This window comes from Hyaena hyaena, unplaced genomic scaffold, assembly GCF_003009895.1.
Source record: "Hyaena hyaena isolate Hyena2069 unplaced genomic scaffold, ASM300989v1 scaffold_63, whole genome shotgun sequence".
Lineage (NCBI taxonomy): Eukaryota > Metazoa > Chordata > Mammalia > Carnivora > Hyaenidae > Hyaena > Hyaena hyaena.
Genome location: NW_024080695.1, coordinates 3,294,006 through 3,318,766, shown reverse-complemented (window position 1 = coordinate 3,318,766; position 24,761 = coordinate 3,294,006). Strand labels below are relative to the sequence as shown.

General features: G+C 53.4%; 1 protein-coding gene across 2 annotated transcripts in view; it reads left to right on the top strand.

The window, feature by feature from the left end:
• Window positions 1-11,174: 11,174 nt before the first annotated feature.
• The window catches only part of KIAA0232 (KIAA0232 ortholog), an 84,398-nt gene continuing 70,811 nt past the window's right edge, over window positions 11,175-24,761 (top strand). Inside the window, exon 1 of one of the 2 annotated variants that reach the window (XM_039232142.1) lies at window positions 11,175-11,191. The gene's annotated coding sequence lies outside the window, so the exon portion shown is untranslated. The remainder of the gene's footprint in view (window positions 11,192-24,761) is intronic. The other variant, XM_039232140.1, reaches the window with a different exon arrangement.

Below are 24,761 nucleotides of genomic sequence, written 5' to 3'. Positions count from 1 at the left end.
CTATTTGGAAAGAGGGTCTTCGCCAATGTCACTAAGTGACAGATCTGCCGAGGAGCTCCTCCCGGATTTGTCCAGGTTAGGCCCTAAACCTGATGACCAGTGTCCTTCTAAGAAGAAGAGAAGATGGGCACACGGAGAAGACGATGCGAAGGCCTCAGTGACCATGGAGGCGGAGGCCGACTTTGGAATGATGTGGCCACAAGCCAAGGAATGTCTGGAACCATCAGAAGCTGGAAACGACAAAGGATTCTCCCTTAGAGTCTTTGGAGGGAACGTATTTCTGCTGCTGCCTTGATGTCAGACTTCTGGACTCTGGAACCACAAGAGAATAAATTTCTGTCGTTTGATCAATCCAGTTGGTGGTACTTTGTTACAGCAGCCCCAGGAAACTAACACTCACAACTTCTAACCCACCTTGAACACGGTGCAGAAGTAACCCGCACAGGTTTGCGGGGGAGGAGCATTACAGGTGGAGGCAGATCAAGTGCAAAGGCCCTGAGGTCGACTGGGCAGATTTGGGGAACAGCAAAAACCAATGTGGCTGCTGCAGGGGGCATGGAGGTTTATGAGAGCAGGACGGAAGGAGCCTGATGGGAGACCCTTGTGGCAAAAGGACATCCCTTTACTGGAGAGTTTCGGGTAGGAGGGTGACACGATATGGTGTGGTCCATAATCAGATCATGCTGGCTGCTGAGATGAAAACAGACTGAAGAGGTGGAGGGTCGAAGCTCACATTACATGCCCCTCCCCCCAAAGTCAAATCTGATTCTAGAAGCACTGCAGGCTCTCATGCTTTACTGAAGGTTTGTGGGAAAACAGAAGGGAAGTTGGACAGCACACACCCAGCAAATGCTCTCCTCCCTTCCTCTTTAAATTTTTTTTTTAATGTTTTATTTATTTCTTAGGAGAGAGAGAGAGACAGCGTGAGCAGGGGAGGGTCAGAGAGAGAGGGAGTCACAGACCGAAACAAGCTCCAGGCTCTGAGCTGGCAGTCAGCACAGAGCCCGACGCGGGGCTCAAACCCACGAACCGCAAGACCATGACCCAAGCAAAAGTCGGACACTTAACCGACTAAGCCACCCAGGCGCCCCAACCTCCCTTCCTCTTTAAACATCTCGGCTCCTTTTTGTTTTCAAGCTCCATTCAAAATCCTTAAAAAAAAATTTTTTTTTTAATGTTATTTGTTTTAGACAGAGAGAGACAGACCGTGAGCAGGGGAGGGGCAGAGAGAGAGGGAGACACAGAGTCCAAAGCAGGTTCCAGGCTCTGAACTGTCAGCACAGAGCCCAATGCGGGGCTCGAACCCAGGAACCATGAGATCATGACCCGAGCCGAAGTCGGACATTAACAGACTGAGCCACTCAGACGCCCCTGCATCTAAAACCCTTTGAATAACAATCCAGGATCTGGGGTTAGTTTTTGCAGCCGGCGGAGCAGCCTCTGGAAAGCTCAAAGTGCCAGCCCCTGGGTCCCTTGTGGGAATTGGTGTGGACCTCTCCGGGGTCCCTGTCTACTTCTCAGCCCTTGCACAGACCAGAGAGCAAGACAGGGCCACGGCCCTTTGGTCGGGGGGAGTCCAGGGCCAAGTGGTCAAAGGCCAGAACCTTGTCCGTGGCTTGGAGGGTGCTTCTCCAGGGCGACTGCCCACACCTTCAGTTTGGGCACCTTTGGGACCCACGCCTCATCGGTTACAGTCCCTACCACCATCGCTGTCTTCTTGCAGGCAGGAAGCGTCATCTTCTCAATCACCTGGGAAAGGGACAGAGGCCACCCCTGGCGGGACTCACGAACACCCTCTTCAACACAACTTGGCTAGACGTGCAGCCGGTTCGTCTGGCCAGAAGCCTGTGCAGCTTGGCCAACAGCTTCAGGCAGACGTCCTGGCTCCCGGGCTCCTTGTGACTAACCGTTCGGTCCTGTTTGTGGCCGGCATTGGCTTCCATGATGGCGCCTCCTGCTCAGCCAGGTCTGGAAAGATCTCTCAGCTCCTCCTCGAATGCATTTCCCATAGACACCACTAGTTCTCTCTCCAGGCAAAACAAAGCCTTTGCCAGCCCTGGGAAATGACCCCCGCCTTCCTGATTATCATCATTGACATTGCCTCCTATGGTCCAGATTTTGGGCCGGGGAGCAAGCATGTTACATGCATCATCCGTCTCCCTCTAGCCCCACAGCAACCTAGGTGTTGGGTACTATTATCCTCATAGGTACTTTACGGGTAAGAAAGTTAAGGCTCAGAGCCGGGGGAACACACTTTGCCCAAGGCTACGCAGCTGACCAGCGGAGGAGTCAGTCCTCTGGACCCCAAGTTAAGGTACACATGACCTGGGTTGGCCTGAGGTGGTGAAGCATTAGATGTATTCACACAAGCCTGACCTTGTAAAGGCATCCACGTGCTACCCTTTTTACTAGGTCTTCACAGTGTCCTTGGGGGTGACCAAGTACAGCCGGGAGACTCAACAATGACCTAATTGGTATCAGGAATTTCCAGGCCGCTGGGGTCTTCAGCTGTTACCATCACCCTCCCTGCCTCTTCCCCAAGGTATAGCTTGATTAGTGTACTTTTTATTTTCTTTTTTAAAGGTTATTTATGTATTTTGAGAGAGAGAGAGAGACAGAGCACCCAAGCAGAGAGAGCAGTTGAGAGAGAGAATCTGCTATCGGCGCAGAGCCGGACGCGGGGCTTGAACTCATGACCCACGAGATCATGACCTGAGCTGAAGTCAAGAGCAGGATGCTTAACCCACTGAGCCCCACAGGTGCCCCAGTAAATGCACTCTTCCACCACCCTTCAATCCTGTTCCAGACTTGAAGGGTTGGAGGCAGCCTTGAATATTATCCTGTCCAGACCACGCCAAGTGCCTCAGTATCCCCTCCAGGATCTCAACTAAGGGGTTGGGCTGTGTATGAATACGCCACCTGCAAGGCGCTCACCATTCCTCAGAAGGCCTGTCCCCCCTTCGGGCACCTCTGGCTGCTTAAAGTGGAAAGGGCACTAGAGGAAGAGGGATGACCTGGGTAGTGAGGCCGGGCCCGGTGACCTTGGATGCGTCACTTCCTATCTGAGCCTCAACGTCCTCACCTGTGGGGCAGTGGGTGACGTGGAAATGAAATAATACAGGTGAAAGTTCTTAGCACAGCACCTGAATGGAGGAGGTACTCCCTAAGAGCACTCGCCGCTAACGGTACAAATACGTACGACCTTCCCGGAAGGCAATTCCAGGCGTAGCAAGAGTTCTCTCTCTCTCTCTTTTTTTTAATGTTTTATTTATTTCTGAGAGAGAGAGAGAGAGAGAGAGAGAGAGAGAGAGAGACAGCGCCAGCAGGGGAGGGGCAGAGAGAGAGGGAGACACAGGATCTGAAACAGGCTCCAGGCTCTGAGCTAGCTGTCAACACAGAGCCCGACACGGGGCTTGAACCCACGAACCGTGAGATCATGACCTGAGCCGAAGTCAGATGCTTAACCGACTGAGCCACTCAGGCGCCCCCAAAAGGTTCACACTGTGTGCAAGGCACATATTAATACTCCTTCACAGGTGAGGCAACGGCCGCAGTGGGCACCCAAAGCCAGACAGCTTCACCCAGAGGCTGGCTCTTGACACTATATACACTTGCACTTCACCTGAGACTGAGATATAGTCAGAAGTCATAAGGGTAGGGGGTGTTCCCCTCTTCAGAGGTGCTGAGAGCACACGCAGCACCGATAGATTTGCAAGGGAGGAGGCGGGAGCCCCAAGAAGGGTCACAGCTTGCCTGGGGACACCCAGCCAGTGACGCTCAGAACCTAGCTCCTCCTGAGTCATCGCTGCTCAGTCAGAGGCTAACTCCTGAATGGTGGCCTTGCCTCGGGGACATTTTCCAGCTTAAGATTGTACCTGGTGCTCAAGAGACTTGAGATTCTGAATACCTCCAAAACCAAGGGTCACTCGTCCTCAGCCTTAGACGGACCGAAGCGCAAAGCACATCACATACGCTCCATCCAAACTTGCCGGGTAGGTGAACGAATCCCTCCATAGCATACTTGCACATTTCTCACCTGCCCTGTGAGTACCTTCCAAACTCCCCGTCATAGCCTGCAAGGCTTGGCTTTGATCTGCACTCTGTTCACACTCACACGTGCGTGCACACACACCCCATCTCTCCAAAGTCCTCTGCAATCCTCCAGCCATGCCGAAACTGCTTTCAGTTTCTTAATACACTCTGACCTTTCCTGCCTCCAGACCTTTGCACTGTTCTTCCTCTGCCTGGAACACTCCCCTCCCCTCCTGACCATAAAGAACCTAGTTCTTCCCATTCTTTAAGACTCTATCTGAACAGCACTTCCTCCGAGAAGCCTTTTGATGACTAAGCTAAAAGTAGCTACAGCTGAGTCCATTCCTTCTGATTGCTGCTGCTTGCAATATTTATCACAGTCAGTAATGATACATGTAAACATTTTACAGTTTCCTCCTCCTTAGATTGCAGGTTCCCCTGGGAGCCGGGCTGACTTTATTTCCCTGGGCCTCCCAAGAGTTCAGCACAAGGCAGGTCAGATTGCGCTCACAGGGTTTGTTGACTGGATAGACCGAAGGAAGAAAGGAAGGCGAGAAACTTGGAAGGCTTGGGTCCCCGGTCGTGGCAGAGGCTCAGCTGTGGACCTTTGAGAATCACTTCAATCCTCCCCTGATCAGTGAGATGACGCCAGGAACAGTCCCTCCCAAGAAGGGATAAGGGTTAAGTGAGATAGTGTGTCAGATGTGAGGCCAAGGACAGAGTAGGGGTTATGGGTTACACGGTGCCCCCTCCTGCCCCCCCCCGCAAAAAAAAAAAAAATCCTAACCCCCAGCACCTTGGTGAACTTTTTTGTAAAGAGACTCTTTGCGGGTATAATTAGGCAAGATGAGGTCATCCTAGAAGAGGGTGGGCCGCCAATCCCGTATGACCAGGGCCTTATAAGAAAGGAGAAAATGGAGGAAGATGTCCGTGCGGACACTGGCAGAGACGAGTATGTGTGTACAAGCCGTGGGGCCCCGGGGATGGAGGCTGGGCACCAGAGGCTGGAAGAGGAAGGGACCATTCTCCTCTAGCGGCTTCCGAGGGAGCACACACCGTGCGGACACCTTGCTTTCAGGCTTCCGATCTCCACTGCAGTGAAACAACACATTTCCGGTGGCTAAACCACCTAGTCTGGGGGTCTTTGTACAGAAGCCCTAGGAAACGGATCCGGTGGATCCTCAGCAAGTGTCAGGTCAGTGTGCCTTCCTTCCTTCCGTGCTCCGGGACAGCTCTCTGCGCACATGCCGTCTGCAGCAGGCAGCGCGATTTCAAAGGGTCTGTGTCGGAATCACTCCGATGCGCAGCGCAGAGCTAGCCCGTGAGGGCTTGTGAGGTGTGACCAGAACACATCAGTGACCGTGTAGGAGCCCTGTGCCCTTGGCGGCTGGACGAAAAGGCCCATTTCCGGCTGTCCTTGTCCGGCTGGGATCTGCTCCATGCTGTGCTCTGGGGAGAAAGGTGCGGGGAACTTGTCCGGGCTAAGACGCGGGGGTGAATGGAGAGGATCTGGGGCCACCCCCGGGTTTCCCGTGCGTCTGTGCCCGGCGTTCCTCCCCAGGCATTGTCCTCCTGGTGTGGCAGCCAGGGAGCCTCCTTTGATGGAGAAGAGGGAGTACAACCTTCCAGGTCACCTGCTCCAGGCCTTTAAATATCATCTGGGCGGAACACCCTCTCCTACATAAGGCCTGACCGCTGACAAGCCACTGTGGGCTATGCTCACTTTTTAATATCTTGATTAAGAATCACTTCCAAGCCCTTTGCATGCCAATCGCCCCAACACAGGGCTCTCTTGGGGATGGAAAAGCAAACCTGGGCAGAGGAAGCCTCATGAACTGTTCTGCGTTGTCATTGATGACAAGCCATCAGGGCCGAGGCCAGGGGATGGGGGGGGAGGTGTGGTCAACGTCTAGCCCCAAAGGGCTCCTCTAGAGAGACTTTGGCCTTGCTTGCTTCTTACTCAGACTTGTAAGGTGGGTAGAGTCCCTACGTGTTGGAATGGGCTCCGAATGGTGGGCAGCTGAATCGAGATTAGTGTTTGCTCCCTGAGGGTGCTGGGGTTGTTCTGTTTTCGAGATACGGAGCCAGCTCAGAGAGAGGAAGGAACTCACAGCCAGACTCACAGCCAACCTGAGTGCAAGTTCATTTCTGAAGCAGATTCAATAGGGCAGGGCATGAGGGCTCTAGCTCACCGGGGGGAGGGGTGGTGGTGGAGTGGGGTAGGGGGTGACAAGGGATGGAGGAAGAGGGACCCAGAGAAGAGTTCATTCATTGTGTGTTCGCTGTGTACCCGGCACTATTCTGACCCCCTACGTGGATTCACTTATATGCAGCACTCTGAGGTAGCTCCTACTATACTATGCCCATTTTACAGATGAGGAAACTGAGAGGCAAAATAGCGTACCTATGTCGGCAAGCTCGTGAGTGGTGAAGCCCAGGTTCAACCCACCAGTCCAGCCTGTGCGCTTGGCCAGCAGGCCACCCGACCTCTAGATTGGGTGGTCGCTGGTGACCCTGTTGAGTTTTCTGCAAACTGGGGTGGAGGGACAGGAGCGAGGACAAAGCCATCAGCCCTTGGAACAAGTTTGAAAAAAAGATAACGAGACAGCATTTACACGGCTACAGAGTCCGCAGAGGACATCACCCGTCTGACTTTGTTTGGTCCTTAATATAAGACAGATGAGCAGGACGGGGCCATTATCCTTTCATTGTTTCCTATGCTGGGAAATGGAGGCCCTATGAAGGTCAGTGGGCTCCTCAAGGTCAGAGTGTGACACTGTGTCAGAGGCTTGACCTCAACTTTTCAGATGCTGGAATGGCATTTACCACTCCTGAAGGGGGTGCAGGGCCGCTGAGAGATGTCAGGAGGGGCTATCAGCTTGGGGAGATGACTGGAAAAGGCCAAGAATGAGGGGTTCGTTCACAACTCTGACTGATCATATCCGAGCTGCAAAGACCAGTCAGAATCCTAAATGAGGGGGTTGGGCCCGTGGGGAGGCAATGGGGAGCTCTGCTTGGGGTTCTTATCTGGGCATCATTCATGTAATAGCTGACTCAGGGCAGACTTTAATGGAAACATGCGGCACTGTAGCAAGTACACGGCTACAATCAAACCCCAATGCTTGCCACTTAGTAGCAGCGTGGCCCAGGGGCAAGCCTCCTAACCTGCCACTTAAGTAGCAGTGTGGCCCCGCGCAAGGCACTAACCTGTGGGGGGGAGGGGTCCTCCACGTCTCCACTGCAAATAGAAATAGCGTCCCCCCCTCCCCCCCGCTGACCATTGTCCATGTTGGGGAACACCTGAGATTTGTATATATTCTTTTATTTATCTATTTTTGTTTTATTTATTTTTTGAGAGAGAGAGAGACCACAAGTAAAGGAGGGGCAGAGACTGAGAGGGAGACATAAGACTCAAAGTGGCCTGAGAGCAGTGAGCCCGATGCGGAGCTCACCCTCGAACCGCGAGATCCTGACCTGAGCCCAAGTCGGATGCTCACCCGGCCTGAGCCCCCCAGGCGCCCCTAACGTATTCTTTTATTTTTAAAACCAGACTTTATTTTTTAGAGCAGTTTTCGGGTGCGCCCCAAAACTGAACAGAAAGTACAGCGATTTCCTGCATCGCTCCTGCCCCGCCCCCCTCACAGAGCCTCCCCCTTTTATCAAAGTCAACTTCATTGAAATTTTGTTTCCAACATTCAGAGGAAAAAGACCACACAGGTGGATACTTTTGAGATCTTCCTAGGATACTTTTGAAATCTTCCTAAGTCCGTTGTTGTGCAGAAGGGGAAACTGAGCCCTAGAGAGGGAGATTACATATATATCCGAGATCAGAGAGCCAAGGAGGCCTAGCTGCCGCTCTCTGCCAGCGTGCACGGCGGCATCACGAAAGAGTTCTGGCTGGACTCGTGAGTGTGTTTAAAAAACCACTGCCCCAGCTGGCATCAGCCTGAGTCCTTACTGGCATCCAGAACGTCCAGGTCAGAGGGCGCCCTCTCCCCGCCTCGCCCTCGTGCAGCCCGTGGTTCTGGGGCTGGAGACGCGGAATGAATGAACTGCCGACTTACAGTCAGACCAAGATGGTTTCTCTCGAGGAAATCCTCAAGTGGCGAATCCTACCAGTTGGGCCTTGACCCCACTTTCCTCTGGCCTCTTTTCCTTCCCTGAAGATCACAGCCCTCAAGAGCCAAGGAACTACTGTCGTTCCAGTTTGACCTCAGCTGATCACTACTCAGGAGCTTTAAGGAAGGTCTCAGGCAGGGTGGCATAGTGGAGAGTGCAGGGGTCCTGTTTGAGACGCTCACTCGAGCGAGCAGTTGTTTTCTCTCTGCTTGTCCACTTGGACTGTGTTACAATGGCCATTCGCTCATTTGCCCACAAACTCGCAGGTCTCGTGATGGGTGGGTGAACACTGCGGATAAGATGGTGTCTTTCCTAGGATGCAGGTCTTGGAGCTGGGGAGGGGGAGAGGGGAAGGCTGAGTTTGATGACTAAACAAACACACAGTCAAGATAATTTCATACACTGATAAGAGTTATGAAGAAAAAACCAAAAACCGGGTCGTTACATCATGACTGGGAAGACAGATCCCTCTAAACTGGGGATCAAGGAAGGTATCTCTGAACATGGGACATTGTATTTGAGCCCTGAACAAGAAGGAGCCAGCTGTGCAAAGATATGGGGGAGAGATGATTCAGGAAGTGCAAAGTCCCTAAGGTTGGAGTCAGCCGGACCTTCTAGGACTTTTATCAAAACAAAACCATCTGAGGAGCGCCTGGGTGGCTCTGTCCATTAGGCGTCCGACTTCAGCTCAGGTCATGATCTCATGGTTCGTGGGTTCGAGCTCTGCGTCGGGCTCTGTGCTGACAGCTCGGAGCCTGGAGCTGCTTCAGATTCTGTGTCTCCTTCTCTCTCTGACCCTCTCCTGCTCATGCTGTCTCTCTCTCAAAAATAAATAAAAAAATTAAAAAATTAAAGAAACCCCACAAAACCATCTGAAGCACAGGGAGCTATTTTGTTAAGAAAACAAAGTAACCAAGACACTTTCGTTCTCTAATCTGTAATCTTCCCCTACTCTCTCTAAATCCTGCTAATCCTAGTTAATTCTTGCCCAGTTTAAATACTTCTGTCCTCTAAGAAGCCTTCTGATTTCACTACTTTATGGTTTAGAAAGTCTGGTCTGTGGCAAAAATGAGAAAAATAAGGTCAGTAAACTCCGAGTGTGTTTGTGTGTGTATAGCTTTAACACTGCCCACCGTGTTTCCTTTCTTCCGAGATTATCTGAGATACAATGTTACTATTTTTGGTTTTCGAGGCTCAAAAATTCTTTCACAAGGTGAGTGTAGATGACAGCGATGTTACCGATGTGACAAAAATTAAAAGCTGATCACACGGCAAATCCCTCCTATTTGGAGGGAGATGTCACTGGTGTGTGAAATCCCAGGTTTGGGGGTACCTCGCAGCTAGACTCCCAGGCTCCTTTACCGGCCTCTCCTTTGCCCCAGACCACCCTTGGCTCTTCCACACCCTTCCTGCCTCTCCATCCCTTTTTAGACCGAGCTCCAAGAGGGCTGGGCCACCCCTGCCTGGCCTGGAGCCAAACCAGCACAGGTGCTCAGAAGATGTTGATTGAATGCACTGTGATTTGTGACACATTCAACCGAGATGAACCCCAGAACCTCGGAAAACAAAACTCTGAGCAAGATGATGCAGAGGAGCTGTGCGAGTGAAGACCCCAGACCTCAGAGCCCGGAGTCTGGATTCAAATCCTGCCTCCTGTAAGAGGCAGTGTGGTACAGGGGAGTCAGAAGCGTGCTCCCCACCCCAAGCAAGGCTTAGGATAAATCACTTTCTCTGAGCCTCTGCTTCCTTACCTGTGGTATGGGGATGATCATATCCAGGATTCTCCTGAAGAGTAAAAGACATGTTTGCCGAAAACCACTTTGTAGGTAGTATGTAAATGAGGGATCTCCATGCCAGCCCTCCAGCACCTGGCACCCTGCCCAGCTGCCCCCTGCCCCCGTTCTACGTCCGCTTCTGCCAGGAGCCTGCGAGCCGGTGCGAGTCCTGAACAGAGGGGCTGGGCGCCTGGCACCTGGTGGGTGCTCAATAAATCAATCAACGACCAATGACCCCAAGCAGGTCACTCCCCCCCTGGACAGGTCTCCCCTTTGTAAATTGGTGATCTCCTGGGCTCCATCCTCCGCTCATACTTAGGAATTTGCTTTTTAAGGACAGGACCAGGAATCGCATCACTAAGTAAGGTGGGTGGGTGTGAAGAGACTTTGATTAAAAGGTTAGTGCACATTTTTGGTTCCTACTTTCGAATGTTCCGGAATTTATTTTTGCCTACTTAATAAAAAGAGCCATGTCACATTTCTTTAGGTTGTCTCCTAGGTTTCTTAAAAAAAAAAAAAAAAAATTAAAGTCTTTATTTTAAACCGCCCACTCCAGCCATCCCAGGACGCGGTTTAGGAGGGGGCGCAGACAGGTGGAGCTTGCGCCCGGAAAGGCGGGGGCTGCACCGGGGGCCGCGGGTGGAGCGACGCAGGGCGAGCCGCGGGGCCCCAGCCGGGTCTGGGGTCCGGGGTGGGGCGGCCGCACCGGGGGCCGCGGGTGGAGCGACGCAGGGCGAGCCGCGGGGCCCCAGCCGGGTCTGGGGTCCGGGGTGGGGCGGCCGCGGCGGAGTTCAGGGGCTCCCTCCCAAAGCCGCCCCACGCGCCCCTCCGCGGGGGGCGTCTCCCCTCCGCCGGCCCGCACGTGGGGTGGGCCCCCGCCAGCCAGCAGCCCTCCGCCCGCGGCGGCGCCCCGCGCCCACGCCCAGCCGCGGGGCTCGGCCAGGTCCGCGGCCCTCGGCCCGCCCACGGGGCCGGCCGGCCGGAGGGGCGGGGCCGGGCGGGGCGGGCCGGCGCTGATGTAATCCGGCGGCTGGGCGGAAGGATATGGAGCGCGCCCGGTTGGCGGGGCGCTGAGGCCAGTTGCCGGGTAACGGAGCGGAGCGGCCGCGGCGCGCCGCCTCCCGCCCTCCGCCGAGTGGCGCCGGAGCCGCCGCCGCTTTACGTAAGGCGCAGGCCAGGGCCGCCGGCGCTCGGCAGCCGCTCGGAGCCCTCGCCGCGAGAGGAGGCGCCCCCGCCGGCCGCCGCGCCGCCCGGCCGCTCGGCAGGTACCGCGGGCGGGGGCCGGGGCGGGCGGGCGCGGGTCGGGCCGCCGCCGCCGCCGCCGCCGAGGCGCCCGGGGCCGGCCTGAGGGAGGCCGGGATGCCCCGCCGGGCCGCGGGCTCCGCGAGAAGCCCGGCCGGGCCCCGGGCGTGCGGCGGGCCGCGGAGACCCCCCGCCCCGGCCCCCGCGGCCGCGCTCCGGGCGCCGGCGCGCGGGGGCCGGACGATGAGTCCGCACAATGGGCCGGTGCGGCCGCGCTGGGAGCGGCTCTCTGCGGGGAGGCGAGGCGGGGCGCGGGGCCGGAGCGCGGGCGGCGGCGGCGGCGGGGCTCCCCTGCGGCCGGCGGGTGGGCGCTCGCCGCGCCGCCCTCGGCCCGCGCGTCCCTGCGCCCCTCCCCTCTCCTCCAGCATTGTCCTTTGGGGGCCCCGGCGGGGGGACCGCCGGCGGGGGAGGGGCCGCGCGGGGCGGGGCGGGCGCTGACTGACGGGCGCGCGGGCCTGTGGCGCGGGGCGGGCGGGGCGCGGGGTCCGGCGAAGGTGACGGCCGCGGGCGGGAGCGCCGGGGCCCCAGGAGTCGCCGGCTCGGGCCGCCGAGGGGCTCGCGCGGCCGCGGCGGCCTTGCCCAGCTCCCCGCGCCTGCCGGCTGGCGACACGGGGTTGTCGCGCGGGGAGTGTCGCCCGCCTCCCGGAGTCTCGGCGTGCCGCGGGCGGCGCGCAGGTGACCGGGCCTGACGAGGTCCTGGAGCAGACCCCCCCGTACCCCCCCCCCTTCGTGGCAGGAGCCAGTTTTGATTTCTCTTTCGCCGCCCTCCAGTCTGGGGCCTCTGTGGGCAGGGTGCAGAGACTTCACCTAGTAGAAGGTATAGCCGATTAAGCGGGGAGGAGACGTGCGGTTCCTTGGGATGATTTAATTGTGGTTCCTGCTAATAATTACCGAGGTTGGATACTTGGATTCATTGTCCCAAGTTTCCAAGAATGCGTCTTACATCTTTGGGCCTTAGCTTGTTAAAACCAAACACCGGTAGTAGATTGGGGGGGGGGGGCGCAGATTTGATAATAGGTGATAATGCTGTGGATGAAACTGAGCAGCCAAATCCCCAAGCTAGATTTCTCCTGTGCAGCGTGAGACCTGTGCCAGAACACCTTGACCGCTTCGCAGACTATGAACTTAGAGGAGGGGGTGGGGAATCTACCACTCTGCGTCCTGAAGGTCAGATATTCTGTCCTCGGTTCTTTTGGATTGATCCATTCTTAACTGGGTCTCAGGAACGTTTTATGCCTCTTTTTTTTTTTTTTTTGGTGACAAAAACCGTTTCCAAAATTATGCCTTTGCATACCTTTAGCAGAGTCTCTTGCAGTCTTACTGTATACTAGATTCAGTCGCTGTATTTGCAAAATAATGCATTTTTAAGTATTGAAGAAGTAGTTTACTGCTTCGGTTTGGGCACATGCCTTAGTTATTCTGCTGGCTTTGCAGCTTTGGCCACTGAACATTGACTGGAGGGGGGAATACTGCTTTTTTAAAGTATTTAATTCCATAGGAGGTGGAGTTAGAGGGGGCTTTTGTTTTTTAAAGAAAAGCACAGGTCTTTAACATGGCATAAACATGAAGCAAGTCTGTAATTATTTTAAGGGTTAATAAGCTTATTTGTTACACGAGTTGCAAACCTTTAGGAAAATTACATGGATTTTTAGCATTTTTCTAATGGAATTATAGGTCACCCTGCTTTTACAGCAGCACTTTTCAAAAGCAGTAGGAGGGATTCTTTTAATTTTGCATAGTGTCCCTGGGTTTTCTTCCTGTTACAGCAGCATTTGACTTGGAGCAGTTAATAGCCTCATAGCAGGTTTTTGGGTCTGTAAAATGGAAGGAATGGCAATACCTGCATCAGGCTGGTTCGGGGGATCAGCGGAGGCGAGATGTGAAGTAATTGTGTCAACAGCCCTCTCCTAAAATATTAATTAGATTAGTGCTAGTGCTTGAAGCCGCAGATTCCTCTCTGGGCTGATGCCTTCTCTTTAGACTCCTCCCCACCCCTTCCTGTGCACACACTGCCCGGAGTCCTCAGTCCTACACAGCGGATCTTGCCAGTGTCTTGGCTGAGAAAGTGAAGACTGCTTGTCGTTGGAGCCTACACTCCAGACCCACTAGCGTCACGTTCAAGGTCCCTCCGTGTGCCCCCCATCATCCCTGAACTTTACATGTCCTCTCGGTCACCTCGCCACAGTGTCCCACTGAGTGGGGCTCTGCTTGGTTCCCTGAACCTTCCTCCCTGCTCTGTTTATGTCCTTTCCTCTGATTGGAATGCTCCGTCTCATTCTTGCCCCCTCCGATTTTTAAAGGTCCACACCTGATTTTATGTCCTCTGGAGCCCTTTGGAAATCCTGTCGGCGTGCATTATTCATTGGTGCAGTCATAATCCTCTATTTTTACTTTCATTATTGCCTGTATCACATTGCATTGTGTACGTTAAACTCTGGTTGTGGTGACCGTGCCATTATTTTACCCCCGACACCTTGCCGAAGGGCTTAAACATTAAAGCAGGGCTTAAACATTAAAGCGGTTAAATGTTTGCTAAATAAAATACAAGTCTGTCTTCATTGTTACAGAGTATTTTAATGAGATGTAAGAGTACCAGCCATGACATTCAAAATGTAGTTTTACTGTGTTGAGGATAATTAATACTTGGAGTATTTCTTTTCAGTTATTTTTGATCTCTCCCATAATACCAGCTGGTATTTTTATACAAAGTGCAAACAGCCTCCCTGTCCGAACTTCAGGGTCCGTGAGCCTGCCCTGCTGACTGTCAAGTCCGTGCACCCCGTCTCTCGGGTAGAGGCCGCCGGAACACAACTTTTAAAATATTTCTTCTGTCTGGAATAGAACGGCACTCCCAGCAGATGACACGCTTTTTCTTTAAAGCTTTTTGTTTGTTTGTTTTGGAGATTTGTTCTGTGTAGAAAAGGTAGCTTGCTTGTTTGGGGGGAGGGGGCGCTTTTTAAAGAACATTAGGCCTAGATTTGCAAGACTCAGCCTGGTGTCCTGGCTCCTCTCTGTCCCTGTGTCACTGTGGGCAGGTCGGTGACATCTCTCTTGGACTTCGGCGGCTTTGTTCTGTGAAATGAGAACAGTCGTGTCCGTGCTATTTTTGCTCCGCGGTGTCACTTAAAGTGGCTACACTTTGTGCGCTGCACGTCCTTGCTCTCGCCTGGGTGCTAAGGCCTCCGCTTTCCCAAGGCCGGAAACTCTTGAGTCCTCGACCGGGACCGAGACCCCTGACCAGGGATTCAGCAGAGCTTCCTCCACGCGTCCTCCTCCGTGGTTCCTCGGCCCGTCCTTGCGGAGACGGCTGTGTGGGCCTGCAGCCTGGCCTCCCTTTCTCCTTCTCCCTGGTCCTCCCGTGCAGTTACCAGGGTTGCTCAGCGTGTGGATCGAACCCTGCTGTGCGCCCACCCGCTAAGTATGCGCAGGGGGGCAGGGGGGCCTCTCGGCGGCCTCCGCCTCCTCTCACACCTGCGAGATGTGGCCTCCTTCTGCCGGTAGGCTCCTCCCTGCAGAGATCTCCACCTTGGAGACACTGGCACCAGTTGGGAATTAGTGGGAAAGAAATCACGGAGACCAGGCCCCCTGGCCTCAGTTCCCCGGGGAGCCCCGGCCTGCCCGCTCGCCTGTGTTTCAGCCCCTGACCCTTGGCCACTCTCTGCATGTGCGTCTAGTTCCTGTGTGCCTTCTTCCTCCTGTCAGAGGCCTTAATCCTGCCGGCTCGGCTTAAATGCTGTGACTTCGGTGAAAGAAGCTGCCGCCGATTTTGCGAATGACCTCCCCATCACTCTCCTGCGCGGTGCTTGACTGATGCCGCCACTCGGTTATGTTTCCTCATGACATTTAGTTTGTTCTTTACGTGGAGTCTTTCCTGGATTATAACGGACTCCAGGGAAGAGAGGAAAATCTTCTCCGTCGCCCGTTCCTTCTAGCACGCGGTGTAGGCTTTTCCGTGGTACTTACCCACTAAATGCTTGCCTGAGTGAGGTCAGTCACCTGCGGTCCCTGATTTCAGCAGAGGGGAGTAGGGTTGGAAGGCTTTCTGTGAGAGCTTGGTGAGTGCACGAGATGTGGAACAGGACCCGGCGTGTAGTAAGTGCTCAGTTAGTAGCTGCTTTTAGCCATTCTTTTGAGCAGGTGTAGACAACGCTAGTGGTTGGGTAAGTTGGTAGATGGTACGTGCGGGTTTACTGTAACGCTGGTCACAGATTTGTTTCTGGGGCACCCACGTTCTGGTGTGTGGAAAGAACAAAGTCATCTGGCTTTTGCAGCGGAGCCCCGTTCTTTCAGTAGTTTGGAGATAAGCAGAAAAGGGAGTACTTGTTTGGAGAGGGCTTTTTCACAAGCCGATTTGTGACAGTTGTCCTAAATTATTCTGAAGACCAGCAAACCTAACTGTGTGAGGCAGGTTTTTTGCATGTGGCTTGAGAAAGTCAGTGGAAAATGGGAATTGCTAAATTTCCTATTACATGTTATTTTTCAGTAAAGCACATGTTTTCATTTTAATCTTCTACCTTTTAAAAAAAATTTATATTTATTTTGAGAGAGACAGCACGAGTGGGGGGAGGGGTATCTAGAGAGGGAGGGGGAGGAGGGACAGAGAGAGAGAGAGAATGAGAGAATGAGAATCTCAAGTAGGCCCCGTGCCGCCAGCATAGAGCCCGATACAGGGCTTGAACCCACGAAGCCCTGAGATCATGACCTGAGTCGGAACCTAGAGTTGAACATTTAACTGACTGAGCCCCCCGGGCACCCTGTGTAATTATTAAGTGACAGAATGTCTCTATTTAATGTTTGGAGGGACTGTTGAAAGTCTGACTTTGACAGGATCTCCAAAGGTTTCCCGGTTACCAGCTTCCCCATCCCCCTCGGCCTCCGTCTGCTGTCCTGGTACCTGGCTGGGGGGCCCCTGGGTGAGGAGAACTAGCTTCAAGTTTGAAACTTTTAATTAAGTATATAGTTACTGTTTTATTTTATTTTTTAATGTTTACTTTTGAGAGAGTGAGTGAGCAGGGCAGGTGCAGAGAGGGGCGGGGACAGAGGATCCAAAGCGGGCTCCTTGCCGGCAGCAGAGTCTGACAGTCTGACATGGGGCTCGAACTCACAAACAGTGAGATCATGACCCGAGCTGAAGTCAGATTCTCGGCCAACCGAGCTTCCCCGGTGCCCCAGTTACTGCTTTTAAAATATGTATGTATTACTGATCGAAAGGTGTATCTAGAAATTTCAAAAAGTAATATCTGTTGGTCCTCATGTAATCTGGAATTCCCTGCTGCCAGCAACTTAGGAGTATGTATTGCTATTTGATTTACATTGACTGTATTTATGATTATGAACTTTTTAAAAGAAATTCTTGAAAATCTATGTATTCCTAATAACCCTTTTTAAAAAAAAAATTTAAATGTTTATTTTGAGAGAGAGAGAGAGAGAGAGACAGAGCGTGAGCAGTGAAGGGGAAGAGAGAGAGGGAGACACAGAATCCAAAGCAGGCTCCAGGCCCCAAGCTCTCAGCACAGAGCCTGATGCGGGGCTCGAACCCATGAGTGGTGAGATCATGACCTGAGCTGAAGTCGGATGCTCAACCGACTGAGCCACCAAGGCTCCCCCTCCCCCAATAAACCTTTCTTAAAACCTGCCCCAAAGACTTGGGGGGATGGCGGGGCTGTCCCAGCGGGTGAACTAGTATCTGTATTAGAAATAAAGGCAATAGTTTAATAATGACCTTGTGCTTGAGAATGTTGTATGTGTGTGTTTCTAGCTAGAGTGGTAAGGAAATGTGAGTTCTGTGAATACAATCAGTGTGCATGCGTGTCTGTGTGTGTGCCTGTGCATGTGTGTGTGAGTGATAGCTCCTCTCTGACGCTGTCTGTAGTCTTCATGGTGCCTGGCACGGGGAGTGGTGGCTCAGTACATGCTGACATGAGTCCATCACCTGTGGAGATAAGTGTAAAGAAATGTGTCTTCATGCATTTTCAGATTTTTCAGCCATGTGGTTGTTCTCTCTGTAACGCGGGGAGGTGGAAAGTGCAGGGAGTGGCGGGAGGAGGGGGGTTATTTTCCCTTTCAGGCAGGAGTTCATTTCCAGCTCAATTACATTTTCCAGAGCACCTTTGGAATCTTTGTAGCCGCTATGGAGCTATTTCAAAGTTGTTTGCCTAGTTTGGGGATTTATTCAAGCCTTTTATTTACTTTCATTTATTCAGTTATTAGCTTTGCCCATGTCTGATTGACATTTTGCTGCTTAGCATCTTCTCTGAAGATTTTAATCAAGAGAAAGTTGAAATGGAATAGACATTTTTTAAGTTCTTTGTGGGTTTTTTTTTTTTTTTTTTGGTTGCTGTTATTTGCCACTGCTTTCTCTGGTTACCACTGTAGATAATGAGTGCTGATTGTATTTTTGTTAATTTTTTATTTTGCTAGTACCATGAAAGGAGTTTTCTTTTTGTAAATTTAAAAGCTTTATTTAAAACTATTAAGGTATATTTTGTATGATTCATCAAAGCATTGTTCTAAATATAGGTAACTGCTATAAAACTTGTTTGGATTTTTAAAAGTAGATGTTAAGTGCCTGGAGAGCTCAGTCGGTTAAGCCTCTGACTTAGCTCAGGTCATGATCTCTTGGTTCATGAGTTTGAGCCCCGCATCAGTCTCTGTGCTGACAGCTTGGAGCCTGGAATCTGCTTCCCATTCTGTGTCCCCCTCTCTCTAGCCTTTCATCGCCTGTGTTCTAATCTCTCTTTGTCTCTCTCAAAAATAAATAAAACTTAAAAAAAAGTACATGTTAAGAAGTCTAACAAAGCAGCTTATAAGATGAAAAGTCAGTCTCCTGGGCTCTCCTTCCCCTCCTGTACTCATCCTGTATGTAAACAATCACTGATGAAGTTTCTTGGATGTCATAGGAAAAAATATGCCAATACTTAAAAAAAAATGGAGTACCTGTAGAGAGTATTCTGTGTTTAAGCAAACCCCGAACTTTGTATCTTGGAGTGCATCTTGGAGCACTTTCCATATCAGCATGGACAGATCTTTGTGTGCACATCCACTTCACTGTGGGGTTGTTTTTTTAGGTGCCTGGTATTGCATTGTATGAATGTGCCAGGATTTAACTCGTTGACGGGATGGGCTTCCGTACGGTGCTGCTGTGAGCATTCCTGAAACGTGTATTGGTGAACTTCTGTGAATAACCAACTTTCCTACTCGAAGCAGCCTAAAACAAACAAACAAGCACACAAAAAGCTGACCAGCAAGTTTCTAACTTCTCTGAATTATCATTGATCATGTTAAAAAATTTTTGGTGGGTATATTTTCATAACTTCGGCATTAGTTTGGATGTTTTCTTCTTATATCACAGGCAGTCCTGTGATATAATTTTGCACTACTAAGGAAGGCAAATTCTTTCTATTGCACATTCAGTATTTGGTTAAAAATTATACCAAAATTAGTCAGTCAGAAGAAGACAAATATTCTATGACTTCACTCATAGGAGGAATTTAAGAAACAAAACAGTGAATACAGAAAAGGGAAGCAAAAATATAAAAACAGGGAGGGGGACAAAACCTAAGAGACTCTTAAATACAGAGGACAGACTGAGGGTTGCTGGAGGGAGGTGGGGGGTGGGTGGGGGATGGGCTGGGTGGGTGAGGGGCTTAAGGAAGCCACTTGTTGGGATGAGCACTAGGGTTATACGTAGGGGGATGAGTCACTGGGTTCTGTCCCTGAAATCATTGCACGATATGCTAACGAACTTGGATATAAATGAAAAAAATTACAGAGCTTCATCCAGGGTCAGCTTCATGAGCCGGCAGCCTGTACTGCAGTCCCACGGGGTCCTTGCTTGGCTCGAGGCTCTGCTCGCACAGTCTGGACTCTTAGTAATTTTGACCCAGGGGCCTACGTTTGCATTGTGCACTGGACCGTACCAGTTATGCAGCCTGTCCAGTAAAGGCTTTTTTTTTTTTTAAGTTTATTTATTTCGAGAGAGAGAGAGAGAGAGAGAGAGAGAGAGGGAGACAGAGAATCCGAAGTGGATGCAGGGCTTGAACTCCCAAACCGCGAGATATGACCTGAGCTGAAAGCAAGAGTTGGGTGCTTAACTGATCAAGTCATCCAGGTGCCCCATCAGCACGTTTTAAAAGAAGTGTTTAAAGGGAAGCATCTCTCATCTTATACCCCCTCAGCCTGGTTCCTGTGAGTCTCCACCAGAAACGGTTTAGTTTATCGGCTTGGAGACTTGACTGCATATCTAAGTGCATGTATGTCATGCTTGAGTAGTTTTTAAAACTGCTAATAATTGGTGCGCCTGTGTGGCTCAGTCGGTTGGGCGTCCGACTTTGACTCAGGTCATGATCTCACGGTTCGTGGGTTCGAGCCCCGTGTCGGGCTCTGTGCTGACAGCTAGCTCAGAACCTGGAGCCTGCTTCGGATTCTGTGTCTCCCTCTCTCTGCCCCTGCCCCACTTGTGGACGTTATCTCTCTCTCTCTCTCTCTCTCTCTCTCAAAAGTAAGTAGATAAACATCTAAAAAATTAAAAAAAAAATAAACCTCATAACCTAGACAGCTACAGACTTAAAAAAATTCTTTAAAGGAGCTCCAAAACCAGCGGTAGGAAGTTGGTACAGAATTGCAGTTTTAGATTTTGTACTGGGTTGTTTTTTTTCTTAAAAAGCATGTTTTACTTTAAGCTGTAGGGAAACAGCTTAAGTTTCAACAGTGTTAGGATCTCTGTGTCTGACAATATTTCATTTTCTAAAATCCAGTAAAATAAACCATAAGCCCATCACAGGCAGGTCAGGAATGAAAATGCAGTTTAATCGTCAGGCCCAGTGGAACAAGGGGTCACTAGTGCGTATGTAGCATTACTTGGGCTTTGCCTAGTTATAGAGGAGCCAGAATCCTTGCTGGAAGGGAAAGGAGTCTCAGAAATGGCTGGGGAGCCGGGCGCGGAGGTGGCGCCTGTAGTCGCAGCCCCTCGGGAGGCCGGGGCAGGAGCAGGGCGTGAGCCCAGGAGTTGCGGGCTGTAGCGCGCTATGCCGATCCCGTGTCCGCACCAAGTTCGGCATCAGTATGGTGACCTCCCGGGAGTGGGAACCACCAGGCTGCCTGAGGAGGGAGAACCGGCCCAGGTCAGAAGCGGAGCAGGTCAGAAGTGGCTGGGGAGCAGGGGTGAGGAGGAGGGTGAGCCCGCGTCTGCTCGGACGCGGGTAACTGACTCCTGTGTCCTACGGCCCCTGAGAGGGGTGGTATCCGGTCCATTCTACGGATGGTGCAGCTGCGGTGGGGAGGGCTTACCTGAGGTCACGGATAATACGTGGTGGAGCCAGAGCCCAAAATTCTTTTTTTTTTTTTAAATGTTTATTATTTACTTTGGAGAGAGAGGGAGAGCATGCACATGTGTGTGAGCACGAGTGGGAGGGGCCGAGAATCCCAATCAGGCTCCGTGCCGTTAGCGCAGAGAGGCCGCAGGAGTGTGGAGGAAGAGCTTCTGACCACCGTGCAGGTGAGACCCTGTGCAGGGCCGCGCGGGGAGGGGAGCCTGGGTGGGGGTGGCCTCAGGCCAGGGCAGCTCTGAGAAAGCCTTGGTTAGGCTCCTGGGGGGGTCTGTAGCAGGCTGGGTGGCCGGGGTCTAGTACCCCTTGCGTGCCAGTAGTGCTGGGGGTGGCTCGATGTCACTGTGGTGACTCTGAATGTGCAGCAGCAGCAGCAGCAGGTGCTCCGCCAGGGCCATCTGAGCAGGGTCACCACATACACGAAGCACTGCTCGGTCCCGACAGTATGAGGAGGCAGTGGGTAAAAGTATCAAGTGAAAATTGATGCGAAGAGGAAAAGTCGAGCAGGAGACGGGTTGGACAGGGTAGGGTTCTCTGGTAAGATGCCACTTGAGCTGAGACCCGAAGAAAATAAGGGAGAAAGATCTGGGGCTCCCTGAGAAGCAGAGTGTTGCAGAGTGAGAGCAGTGCGGGTAAGGGACCCCGACTCTGGATGTGATCTGCCGGTAGAACTGGGATTTGCTGGCAGAGGGGGGATGGGAGTGGGAGGAGGGGGAGGGGTCAGGATGAGGCAAAGCTTTGGCTTGAGCAGCACGGGCTGCCTGGACTGGCATTGGGAAGGTAGGTCTCTGCAGGGATGGTGGTGGGGAGGATTCAGGTTTTTCTAAAGACATGTTATAAGTTGAGATGCCAGTTAGACCGCTGACTGTCTCATAGCTTGAAGGCTCTAGAAATGGGAGGTTCCTGAGAGAAGCAGAGCAGTTTGGAGTAGTCACACGTCACTGGCGTGTAAAACCGCGGGCCTGGAGACCAGCTGGGACCGCGCTGCTCAGTAAGGTGGCCGCAAGCCATGTGTGACTTTTGAGCACTTGAATCACGGCTAGTTTGACTTGACATGTGCTGTGTCAGATATACAGCAGATTTCAGAGACTCCACATGGGAAAACAGATCTCTGTAATCTTTTACCCTCATTATGCTTGGACTGATGATAGTTTGGATCTGTTGAGTTAAATGAAATATATTATTGAAATTTATTTTACCCATTTTTCCTTGCTGGTATGGCTGCTGGAAAATTTGAAATTACGTACCCGTGCCTCACATTTTGCTATTGGAGGGTGCTAATGGAGGGGTGAGTAAGGGAGGAGCGCGGGGGTGAGGGGGCTGTGGGGGGGTTGATAATAGTTGTCTGTGGGCAGGTGAGCTCCACTAAGGTGTCTCTAGAACTTGTGTACAAGAATGCGAGCAGCTAGGCCCGGCCGGCACATGGCACACGGGCTTGGCTCCTTAGACGGGAGCAGGTCTCGGAGAGGAGGTGGTCCAGAGGGTCAGGATCATCCCCTTCGGCTGCTGTGGCTTCTGCTTGTGCGTTAGGCGGAGTCCGATCAGGACCAATGCGGCCGTGCGGTGACCGCGCCGCCGCAGCCTGGCCTCTGCCAGCGCCCTGCAGTCGATGACGGAGCACCTGTAGACGCCATCAGTGCAGGAAGGTGACGCCAATGACCCCCAAAGCCTTGACCTCAGGCCTTTCTCCCAGCTTGCAGCCTTCGCTCGATGAAACGCCTGTTCGGATATCTTACCTTCCTTCCAATTCTGAGCCCCGTAGGCCACCTTGGAAGGCTCCCCAAGGCCCCGGAGCAGACTTGGCTACTCGAGGGGGCTTTGTTACGTTCTGACTTGGTCATTCAGTTCTTTCGGTCAGTGTGCCATTCCTGTCCTTGTCATCTCACAGAGACCCCGGGTTGGAGGCGTGTGGAGGGGGGCTTGGCTGACCCCAGTCGGTGTGAGGACCTGGCTGGTGCGGCTCACGGCGGCCGCGTGCTGTGTCGGTGGCCGTGCGCGCGCGCCCGTGCCGCCTGGTGCAGCGTCAGGCCTGGAGTTCTTCCTGGCCCCGTGTTTCATTCGCCCGTTTCCGAGGAACGTCAGTGCGCATTTCAGGGCAGCGGTTGTAACGGTTCTTCGTTAGCGGCGGCACGGAGACCGATCCCCCCCCCCCGGCCCCCCAGCGGCCTTTCTCCGGTCTCTCCCCGGGGCAGCCAGCTGAGCACCTCTGGAAGGACCGGGCTGCAGTGGGGTCAGCGCCGGTGTCGCCTTCCCTCCGGCACGGGGTTCAGGCCTCTCCGCTTCCTCAAACACCTCTGGGTCTGTGCGGATGGTGAACGGCAGTGGCCGAACCAAAAGCCCTGATTAACAAGGATACGCTAAATGCAGCGTAAAAAGGCTTCGCTTGGACCCTTCAGAACTGTAGGGCTGCAGGCTGCACGGTGGAGGAGGGGCAGCTCGGCGTGCGGGGGCCCCGGTGTGGATCCGCCGTGGGACCCTGACCACGTCGCAGTGTCTTCATCTGTGAGCTGCAGAGGTGTGTGGCTGGGCGTGGTGTGTTTCCGTGCTGTGACGGCGGTGTCCCGCACAGAGAGGGAGTTCTGTGTGTTTTGAATGAACGATCGAAGGGAAGAATTCTGGACGCAGGGGTGGGGAGATGCGGTTAGGGCAGCTCCCTGCCCCTCACCTGAGCCCCTGCCCTCGGTCTCAGGCTCAGTATTGGGTTTTGGTGCTCTGAGAGGCGTTTGAGTGGCCCGGGACGAGAGGATGTCTCCCAGCCAGCAGTCGGCGCGCTCCCGACGCTGACGCCTGCGCGCGCGCCCCTCGCCGCCGCGGTTGCCGGGAGGTGGGCGTCGCGGAAGCAGGAACGCGCTTCCGGGCCGGTGGGAGGCGTGCGGCGGAGTCCCAGGGCCGCCGCCCACGCGCCTCTACTTAACTCTCCATTACTCTCCTCCGCCGGCCGGGGCCGCGAGCCTGAAAAGCGGTGTCACGAGGGCTGCTTCCTTCCGGAGGTTCTGAGCGAGGCCCTGCCCTGTGCCTCTGTCTCAGCTTCTGTGTTTTTGGCGCGTGCGCGCCTCGCCGCGAGTTATGCCTCTGCGCGTGGCCTCCTGTGTGGGCCTCTGTGCACGTTTCCGTCATCCTGTGGGCACGTCGCTTACCGGGCCGGGCACTGGGCAGAGGGGGATTGCAGGGCCGCGGCGGGAGAGTGGAAGTGTGGCGCGGGTACCTGGACTCTGGTCAGCTGTCGTGTTCGCACACCGCAGCACCGAAGTGCGATTCCGGCCTTTCTGCAGAGCGAACGGTACTCGGGATGCTGAGGATGGTTATTTCGTGCACGCGCTGGAATCACATTCTCTTCGCTGGAAAATTCCTCGAGAACGAGCCACCATCGCCCCCCCAGACGCTTGGTCACGCCCACTGGGTCTTACTTACGCACCGACTCGACTCGACTCGTGGTAGTTTCTGAGGCTTGAATCCAGTTAAAGGGCCACTAGAACCTGATGGAGCCGTCCGGCCTTCGGGGAGGACGCTGTCCCCGCGGGGTCCACGCCTGTAGGGAGGAGGGAGACGAGGGGCTGCCTCACAGGCCCCGCCCGGCCCGGCCGACCCCACGGGGGCGCGCAGCGAGAGTCGCCCGGCACCGTGGCCCTGGCCGGCCCAGAGGACCAGACCTGCGCGCTCTCCTCTGTTGGGGGGTGTGGACCACCCTGGGGAAAGTCCCTGAAGAGGCCGGCACAGCGCCCCCCCCCCGGCCGCAGCTCAGCCTTCACTGGGGAGCCCCGGGGTCGCCGGTGTCTGCCACAATGGGAGAGTAGTTTTCTTAAAAAATTTTTTATTGATCTGGTTTTACGTACTGGTTGGGTTTCTGAAGAAACATAGAGTTAGTCTATTTCCCTTTCCCTGTGACTTCCCTCAGCCACCCCCCACTCCCGCCTGCTGCACGTAGGGGGTGTGTGGGGGGGGGGTGTAAGCAGTTACAGCGCATTAAGCTTCCCCCCGGAGTAAACGTGCCGGTTTCCTTGAACTTAACCTGATTTCACGCGGTGTCTATGCCACCTTGCGGTTTTCTTGGTGTGGCGGAGCCCTCCTAGCTTTTCGTCAGCTGTGAGCTGCGTGCGCTGCATGTTCTCAAACGATTATCAGTGGGACAAAGGTCCTTAGATCGGTGCTCGTTCTCAAAATTTTGAAATCTATTTCACATGAATTTAAAGTTTTTAATGTTTTTATT